This window comes from Tachyglossus aculeatus (assembly GCF_015852505.1).
Source record: "Tachyglossus aculeatus isolate mTacAcu1 chromosome 12 unlocalized genomic scaffold, mTacAcu1.pri SUPER_6_unloc_2, whole genome shotgun sequence".
Classification (NCBI taxonomy): domain Eukaryota; kingdom Metazoa; phylum Chordata; class Mammalia; order Monotremata; family Tachyglossidae; genus Tachyglossus; species Tachyglossus aculeatus.
In genome coordinates this window covers 13138286-13147896 of record NW_024044829.1, presented here as the reverse complement: position 1 = coordinate 13147896, position 9611 = coordinate 13138286, and the positions used below count along the sequence as shown (strand labels likewise).

At 46.7% G+C, this 9611-nt stretch overlaps 1 pseudogene; it reads right to left on the bottom strand.

Annotated features, from left to right (window-relative positions):
* Positions 1-754: 754 nt before the first annotated feature.
* Positions 755-7611, bottom strand: LOC119921381 (annotated as a pseudogene).
* Positions 7612-9611: the final 2000 nt, after the last annotated feature.

Here is a 9611-nt window from a genome sequence, read left to right as displayed (position 1 = left end):
GATTCATTTCCCAGCCCTCTAAACCCACTTCATCTAGTGGAAAAAGTATGGGCCCAGGAGTTCTCTTCTTTTCTGAGAGCTCCTTGAGGGCAGCTTACACATCTACTAGCTCTGTTCTATTGTACTCTCCCAAGCATAGCTTAATGAGAGTCAGAGGACTTGGGCTCTAATCCTACCTCTGTCTTTTTGCTGTTGTGAGACCTAGAGCAACTTGCTTCATTTCTCTGGGGTTCAGTTCCCTCATCTGTAAAATGGCATACAATAATTGCATAGTAATCTTTCCATTCTTTTTTTCCTTCTAGTAGGGGCAGGGAATGTATCTGTTATGGTGTTATAAAGTGGATAGAGTACGGGCTTGGGAGTCAAGAGTCAGAAGGACCTGGCTTCTAATTCGACTCTGCCTCATGTCTACTGCGTGACCATGGGCAAGTCATTTAACTTCTCTGAGATTCAGTTACCTCCTCTGTAAAATGGGAGTTAAGACTGTGAGCCCCATGTGGAACGAGGAGTGTATCCAACCTGCTTAACCTGTATCTACTCCAGCGCTTAGTACAGTGCTTGGGACATATTTAAAGCTTAACAAGTACTACTATCATTGTTATTACTCTACAAATGCTTAGTGCAGACAATAAGCACTCAATAAATATGATTCAATATTAATAGATTGACAGTATATTAGACTGTGGGGCAGGGCCACGGCACTGAGGGGGTCACGGAGTTAAAGGGGGCGTGGCCATGTATCTTATGGGAGGGGTCACGGCCCTGAGGGGCGGAGCCATGGCTCTGAGAGGGGTCCACGGCAATGAGCCCTTCAAAGCCCTACTGAGAGCTCACCTCCTCCAGGAGGCCTTCCCACACTGAGCCCCCTCCTTCCTCTCCCCCTCCTCCCCCTCCCTATCCCCCCAGCCTTACCTCCTTCCCCTCCCCCCCCACCTTACCTCCTTCCCCTCCCCACAGCACCTGTATATATGTATATATGTTTGTACGGATTTAACACTCTATCTATTTATTTTATTTGTACATATTTATTCTATTTATTTTATTTTGTTAATATGTTTTGTTTTGTTGTCCGTCTCCCCCTTCTGACTGTAAGCCCGCTGTTGGGTAGGGACCGTTCCTATATGTTGCCAACTTGTACTTCCCAAGCACTTAGTACAGTGCTCTGCACACGGTAAGCGCTCAATAAATATGATTGAATGAATGAATGAATGAACCTAGCCCAGTAGGCTGGAAAGCCCATGAGGGCAGAGATTACAACCTTTCCCACTATTTGTCTTCTTGCAAAATTTAGGAAGAATTCTTACAGGGAGAAATTGCTGATAGTGCCAGTGGCTGTCTAAAGCTGGTCACACTCTCTCAGCTCTGCCTGTCATTTACCCTCTGCAAGAGATTCTGGGACCCACTGATAGACTGTCCTCAGTGCTGACACTGTACTGGAGCACCGTATCCTGGCGGGTAGTTGGCATAGTAGCGAGGTTTGAGGAGGAAGGAAGAGACGTGTGATAGTTGGGGGTTACTGAACTGGAAAGCACCTCCCCTCCAGCTAGCATCACTGCCCCTCTGGGGGCTGTGGCCCTGGTCTGAATCCCAACGTAGGCCCCAGACTGACTCCATCTCTTCCATCATCATCCTCGTTCCCCCCTGCCTCTCCATCCTACATGCCTGCAGTCACTCTCACCGGGGCAACATGGGGCTTGGGGTCGCTGACCTCTAAAGGACTGGGCTGGTCCCCTTTTTCCCCTCAGACTCATGTGTTCGGTCAGCCAGGAAGGAACAGAGAGGAGCCCTCGGTCCTTCTCGGCTCTCCCTCAGACCCCAAGAAACTCTCCAGACAACCGCCATCCCTGTAGATAAAGCAGAGGCTCCTCCGAGGGGAATCCCTGGAGGAGCTCGGGGCCCTGCCGAGTGACCTCGTGGCCTGAACCAGCCAAACACCCTCTGGTCACGTGTTTCGTGAGGCTTCTGGGAGACAAGGGCCAGGTCTCTGCAACATCAGCGATGGTTCCGGCCCTCAGGATTCCCATGGAAACAGTGACATATACATCCCTGCTTCACAACGGTTCCTGTTTCCAACGGCAGTCTTTAGCCATTATGAATGGTTTCACCTTTTTCTAATTCACAACTTGGGGCACTCAACCTGTCGGTCAATCAGCCAATTATAACTTTCTTATGGCCTTTGTGAAGCGCTTACTATATATCAAGCACTATACTAAGTACTGGAGTAGATAAAAGCTAATCTGATTGGACAGAGTCCATATCCTCTGTGCGCCTCACATCTCATTCCTCATTTTACAGATGAGGGAATTGAGGCATGAAGAAGTTAAGCGACCCTACCCAAGGTCACACAGATGATATATGGTGGAACCGGGATAAGAACCCATGTATATTTGAATCCAAGGCCCGCGCTCTACCCACTAGACAACGCTGCTTCTTCTGAGTTGTCCTAATTGCAAATCCGTTGAAGCTCAGTTCATACTGACTACATAAACTGTAATCTTGAATCAAACGTGCATCCACTTTCTCATCTTCCCCTTCTCTCCTTCCTCCTCTACGTACTTTATTCTGCGTCTATCTCCCCCACTAGATCATAATCTCCTGGAGAGTAGGAACAATGCAATTATATTTGTTTTCAACTCTCTTGAAAGCTTACTACAGTTCTTTGCACACAGGATGTGGTCAATAAATATCATTGATAATAATAAGAGTAATACTTATAGTCTTTGTTAAGCACTTCCTATTTGCCAAGCAGTGTTCTCAGCGCTGGAGTAAATACAAGGTAATCAGGTTTGGACACAGTCCCTGTCGCACGTGGGGATCACAGTCCCCATTTTACAGATGAGGTAACTGAGGCACAGAGATATGAAGTCACTTGCTCAAGGTCACATAGCAGACAAGTAGTGGAACCAGGATTAGAACCTAGGACTTCTGACTCCCAAGCCTGTGCTCTGGATGGATGGATGGATGGATGGATGGATGGATGGATGGATGGATGAATGGTTGTAAGGATGGATGGATGGAAGAAATAAATTATGGATTGATAAGAGGATGGATTTGACAAGACAGATGAAGCTGCAGTTATCCTTTATTCCCTTCTCCCATGCCTCTTCCCATTTTCCAGTTTTCATTCCCACCCCAGAGTCATACTAAAGAGCGTATCATTATATTTCCATTGTCATTAATCAATCAATCAATCAATCAATCAATCGTATTTATTGAGCGCTTACTGTGTGCAAAGCACTGTACTAAGCGCTTGGGCAGTACAAACTGGCAACATATAGAGACAGTCCCTACCCAACAGTGGGCTCACAGTCTAGAAGGGGGAGACAGAGAACAAAATCAAACACACTAACAAAATAAAATAAATGGAATAGATAGGTACAAGTAAAATAAATAAATAAATAAATAAATAGAGTAATAAATATGTACAAACATATATACATATATACAGGTGCTGTGGGGAAGGGAAGGAGGTAAGATGTGGGGTATGGAGAGGGGGACGAGGGGGAGAGGAAGGAAGGGGCTCAGTGTGGGAAGCCTTCCTGGAGGAGGTGAGCTCTCAGTAGGGCCTTGAAGGGAGGAAGAGAGCTAGCTTCGCGGATGGGCAGAGGGAGGGCATTCCAAGCCCGGGGGAGGACGTGGGCCGGGGGTCGATGGCGGAACAGGAGGGCTGAGTAGTTGCAAATGAGGTTGTCGTTAATGTAACTTGGTGATAACAAGGGCCATTTTCCCGGGGTTGGGTCGGGGGGGAGAGTCAGTCAGGACCGGACCCGGAAGGGCGGTTGGGGGGCACTATAAGGAAGGTCGCTTAAGTGGGGGGAATGGAATCAGGGATACTGATATCATTGTCATATTTATTAAAAGGTTGTATGCCTAAATTGTTCCACTTGCTGGAGTACAAACAGAAGAATCAGGTCAGACACAATTCCTATCCAACAGGGGTTCAGAGAGTAAGAGGAAGAGAGATCCTAGTTATAATAATGATGACACTTATTAAGCGCTTACTATGTGCAAAGCACTGTTCTAAGCGCTGGGGAGGTTACAAGGTGATCAGGTTGTCCCACGGGGGATCTCACAATTTTAATCCTCATTTTACAGATGAGGTAACTGAGGTGCAGAGAAGTTAGGTAACTTGCCCAAAGTGACCCAGCTGACAAGTAGCAGAGTCGGGATTTGAACCTCTGACTCCAAAGGCATGCTCTTTCCACTGAGCCACGCTGCTTCTCCTAGTTATGTTAAGTCACTGCCCCTAGGTCACAAAGCAAGCCAGTAGCAGAACTGGCATCAGAACTCGTCTCAGTCAATCAATCATAATAATAATGATGGTATTTATTAAGCGCTTACTATGTGCAAAGCACTGTTCTAAGCGCTGGGGACGTTACAAGGAGATCAGGTTGTCCCACGGGGGATCACAGTCTTAATCCAGATTTTACCGATGAGGGAACTGAGGCCCAGGGAAGTTAAGTGACTGGCCCAAAGTCACACAGCTGACAATTGGCAGAGCCAGAATTCGAACTCATGACCCTGACTCCAAAGCCCGTGCTCTTGCCACTCAGTCACGCTGCTTCTCTAAAGGGGATTTCTCTCTTAATCATAATTATTGAGCACTTACTCTGGGCCTAGCATTGTACTAAGCACTTGGAAAAGTTCAGTATAACAGAGTTGGTAGACACGTTCCCTGCTCACAATGGCTCTCACTCTGGTCATCCCAGTTCTCTATTGAAATTTCCCTCACCTTTACCCTGCTCCTCTCCGGAGTCACCGGGCCTGTCCTGGGCTGGTGAGCACCGACCTCTGCTGAGAGAGTGGCTCACTCCATCTCGTCTGTCTTGGACGCTGGTGGCAGTGACAAGAAGGTCTGGGAGAGGGGTGAGAGCTCAGGATCCTCCCTCTCCTCTCGGTTCTCCAGCTGCCTGCGCCATCCCTCAGATGATGGCTGGATTATTTCCTGGGGGATTCCCCTTGGAAGCACAGACTCTGGGATACGATGAGACTGCTGACTGTCCGGGGATCTCGGAAGGCCGGAATCGTCGGATCCCTGTTGTCCCGGCCCCCACAACCTAAATGACTGCCCACTCCCATGTGGTTTCCACTCTGGAACTTCTTCCTATGACAAAATCAACAGACTAATCATCATTCCCTTTCTGTGATTCTTTCATTCATTCATTTAATCGTATGTATTGAGCGCTTACTGTGAGCACAGCAAGGGACTAAATACTTGGAAAGTACAATTCGGCAACAGATAGAGACAATTCCTACCAAACGTCGGGCTCACAGTCTAGAAGGGGGAGACAAACAACAAAACAAAACAAGTAGACAGATCGTCAATACCATCAAAATATATAAATAGAATTATAGATAATAATAATAATAATAATAACAATAATAATAATAATGGCATTTGTTAAGCGCTTATTATGTGAAAACCGTTGTTATAAGCGCTGGGGAGGATACAAGGTGATCAGGTTGTCCCACGTGGGGCTCACAGTCAATCCCCATTTTACAGATGAGGTAACTGAGGCACAAAGAAGTTAAGTGACTTGCCCAAGGTCATACAGATGACAATTGGAGGGTATACAGATAAGTACACATCATTAATAAAATAAATAGTTTAACGATAGCGTTCTGGTTAAGCTCTGAGGTTTGGAGCTTCATCCCATGTCAGGGCTTGGGACCATCTGAAATAATAATAATAATAATGGCATTTATTAAGCGCGTACTATGTGCCAAGCACGGTTCTAAGCGCTGGGGGGATACAAGGTAATCAGGTTGTCCCACGGGGGGCTCACAGTCTTAATCCCCATTTTCCAGATTAGGTAGTTGAGGCCCAGAGAAGTTAAATGACTTGCCCAAAGTCACACAGCTAAGTGGCGGAGCCGTGATTCAAACCAAAGTCCGCACTCTTTCCACTGAGCCACGCTGCTTCTCTAATCTGCAGTAATCCAATTTAGACATTCCCCTCTAGACTGTAAACTCATCATGGTCAGGGAATGTGACTACCACCCCTGTTCTATTGTTATATCGTACTCTCCCAAGTGCTTAGTACCAAGGTCTTCACAGAGTAAGTGCTCAATAAATATGATCGATTGATTGATATGCATTATTTTCCCCTACTGAATTCCTATCTACATTCTACATTCCTCCCAAACCCAACATCTCACTGTGCCTCGTTCCGAACTCCCCCAACTCAGACCCCTACCTCACCACCATTCCCCCACGTGAAATTCACTCTCCTTTAATATCCACCAGACAACAGGGCTTACCATCTTCAAATCTCCTTCCTGAAACTCTACTAATTCCACGGGACATTCCCTGATTATTTTTTTCATAACGGTATGTGGTAAGTATTTACTATTTTCTAGGGACCGTTCTAAGCACTTAAGTACATACAAGCTAGTCAGGTTGGACACAGTCCCTGTCCTGCATAGGACTTCCAGTCTTAATCTCCATTTTACAGATGAGGTAACTGAGGCCCAGAGAAGTTAAGTGACTTGTCCAAGGTCACAGAGCCGACAAGTGGTGGAGCCAGGATTAGAACCCAGGTATTTTTGTACTCTCTCCACTAGGCCACACTGTTTCTCCTGGCTTGCTGCTGCTGGGACCAAAATACCTGTTCTCTTTACCCAAGCGGGACTTAACTGGAGTGGAGAATAGGCAGTTTCCTTTGGAATCTGTGGGAAATCTATATTGGAGCCAAGTGATTCCTTTTTCCAGACTGTACTTATCCTCCAGTCGCAGTGAATGATCAAAAACCTGCAGACGACCATTAAGGTGAACCCTAACACCATTTGGCAGATCACCAACAGAGGAGATTTTTCTTTCATGTTGAGTATAACACTCAGCATGATGGACTGCCGCCCGTAAAGGAAGATATAGAGGGCGACCAGGGCCACCACCCTCTTGGCCTCTCTGACCTCGGGCATCGCCTCGGGGGAACATCCAGTGCCATAGAGGTGCCGGACCCACTGGTGGTGTCTGTACAGGACAAACACTAAGTGGTCACTGGCCACACTCATGAGTCCCATGAAGAACAAGTCATGGAGGGAGAAAATGATGGTGATGAGCAACGTGTTTTCTGTGCTGACACTGACTTTAACGCAATATTTGAGTTCCAGGACGAGTTTAATACTGCTGCTGTTCCTGGGGCCTGTCATGTGCACTGACATACTTAAATCTACGAGCAGACTGAGGCCTTAGGACTGGAGACAGGAGAGGATGACACCTCTGGGTAATCTGTCTTTGATTCGGGCCAAACGGAGGGTGAAGGTGGGCGGGCCCAGGGCTGATGGTGACGGCCTGGAAGACGCTCAGGATACAGGTGGTGCAGATGGCCAGCCCCTGGCCCACTTGAGAACCGTACATGAGGAATTTACATCCGATGTAACTCAGGAAATTTCTCCATCCCCAGGCTGACAGGGTCTCCAGGATTCCGAGTGTGAGAAGAATCATGGTGTTGGCCAAAGTCAGGTGGCTGAAAATCAGATCCAGGGAGCTGAACCTGGGGCTGACGGACACCGTGTGGATATAAAACACCAGGAGAAGTACATTCACCAAGGTCCCGGTGGTGATCTGAAAAAGCATCACAGTCCCGAAGGACATGGAAATGCTATCCATTATCTTTCATTTTTCCTCAAAACCGGAAGAAGCCTCCTGCAAAGAAATTTGGGATGAAGGAGAGAGGAAGGTGAGACAGGAAATCTACAGCTTAATATGTTTTGTAATTCATTTACTTATATTAATATCTGTCTCCTCCTCTAGTCTGTGAGATTGTTGTGGGCAGGGAGCATGTCTATCAACTCTGTAGTCATATACTCTCCCAAGTGCTTAATACAGTGTTCTGCACACAGTAGGTGCTCAATAAATACAGCTGATGGATTGATTGATCGACTGTGGTGCAATCTCTCTGTGCTCTGTCCCTTGGAAGATGTGGAAGATGAAAATGACCACTGGCCAGTGACATTGGATCTGCCACAACTCCCTGATTGTGTTCGATTCCTCCAGCTAATGTCTGGACGTTCACTTGATGACTGTGGTATTTTTTAAGTACTGACCATAAGCCAAGCACAGCTCTAAGCACTGGCGTAGATCCATATTAATCAGGTGGGGCACGATCCCAGTCCCATAAGGGGCTCACACTCTAAGCAGGAGGGAAGATAGTCATTCAATCCCCATTTTGCTGTTGAGGTAACAGGCACAGAGAAGTTAGGTGACATGTGCAAGTTCACAGAGGAACTTGGCCTAGTATAAATAGCATGGACATGGGAGTCGGAAGACCTGGGTTCTAATACCAGCTGCTGTGTGACTTGGGCAAACCACTTCACTTCTCTGTGCCTCAGTTTCCTCATCTGTATAATGGTAACTAAGACTGTGAGCCCCAAGTTGGGCATGGACTATGTCCAACCTGATTATCTTGTATTTAGCCCAGCGTTCAGGACAGTGTCTGGCGCTTAAGAAGTACCATTAAAATAACCCCAACAAGTGCTTTTAAAAATAAATTAGGGGCAGGGGGAACTGGGCTAGTACCTCTTTACAGAGGACTGCCAAAAATTCCCATTCAGCCCTGAGTTCTCATCCAACCTACAGTTCCCCAACTCCTCTTGTCTCCAAGGTAATCCCCACTTGGCTGTCCCACCAAAACCTCACAGTTAGAACATATACAATCAAATTTCTGACCTTCCCTCTTAAACCCGCTCTTCCACCTATGTTTTTCATTTCTGGAGACGACAAACCATCACTCTCCCCCAGCCTTCAAAACCTTATTAAAGGCACATCTACTCCAAGAGGCCTTCCATGACTAAGCCTTCATTTCTTCTTCTCCCACTTCCTTCTGCCTCTCCCTGACTTGCTCCCTTAATTCATCCCCTCCCAACCCCACAGGATTTAGGCCATATCTGCCATTTATTTTTTTTATCTCCTTCTCCCCTAGCCGGTAAGGTTGTTGTGGGTAAGGAATATGTCTGCTATGTGGCTGTGTCATTCTCTCCCAAGCACTTAGTACAGTGTCCTGCACACGGTAAGCGCTCAATAAATATGATTGATTGGTTAATTGATGACACCATCACCCTCCCTTGACCACCAGCCCTCCACGTCATTGTCAACCTTGAATCCTCACCATTGACTCTCACTTTGCTAAACACTGGTGGTTCTTTCTGCCCATTTCTCAGATTCTACCCACTCCTCTCTACTCAGGCTGCTTGTGCTCCAGTAATAGTATTTAGCATCTCCAAATAATGAAAATAAATAAATAATAATATTCTCCCCTTCCAAACAGATACTATGCCGATCCAAGCACTTATCCTATCCCACCTTGACTACCGCATCAGGCTCCTTGCTGACCTCCCACAGCCTCCTGTCTCTCCCCACTGGAGTCCATACTTCACTCTGCTGCCCGGATCATTTTTCTACAAAACCCTTCAGAACATGTATCCTTACCCCTCAAAAAAACTCCAGTGTTTTCCCATCCACCTCCGCATCAAACAGAAGCTTCTTGCCATTGGCTTTCAACCACCTTACCCCATCCTACCTTACCTCACTGATTTCTTACTACAGCCCAGCCCGAACACTTCACTCCTCTAATGCCAACCTAATCACTGTACTCCATCTCATCTATCTCA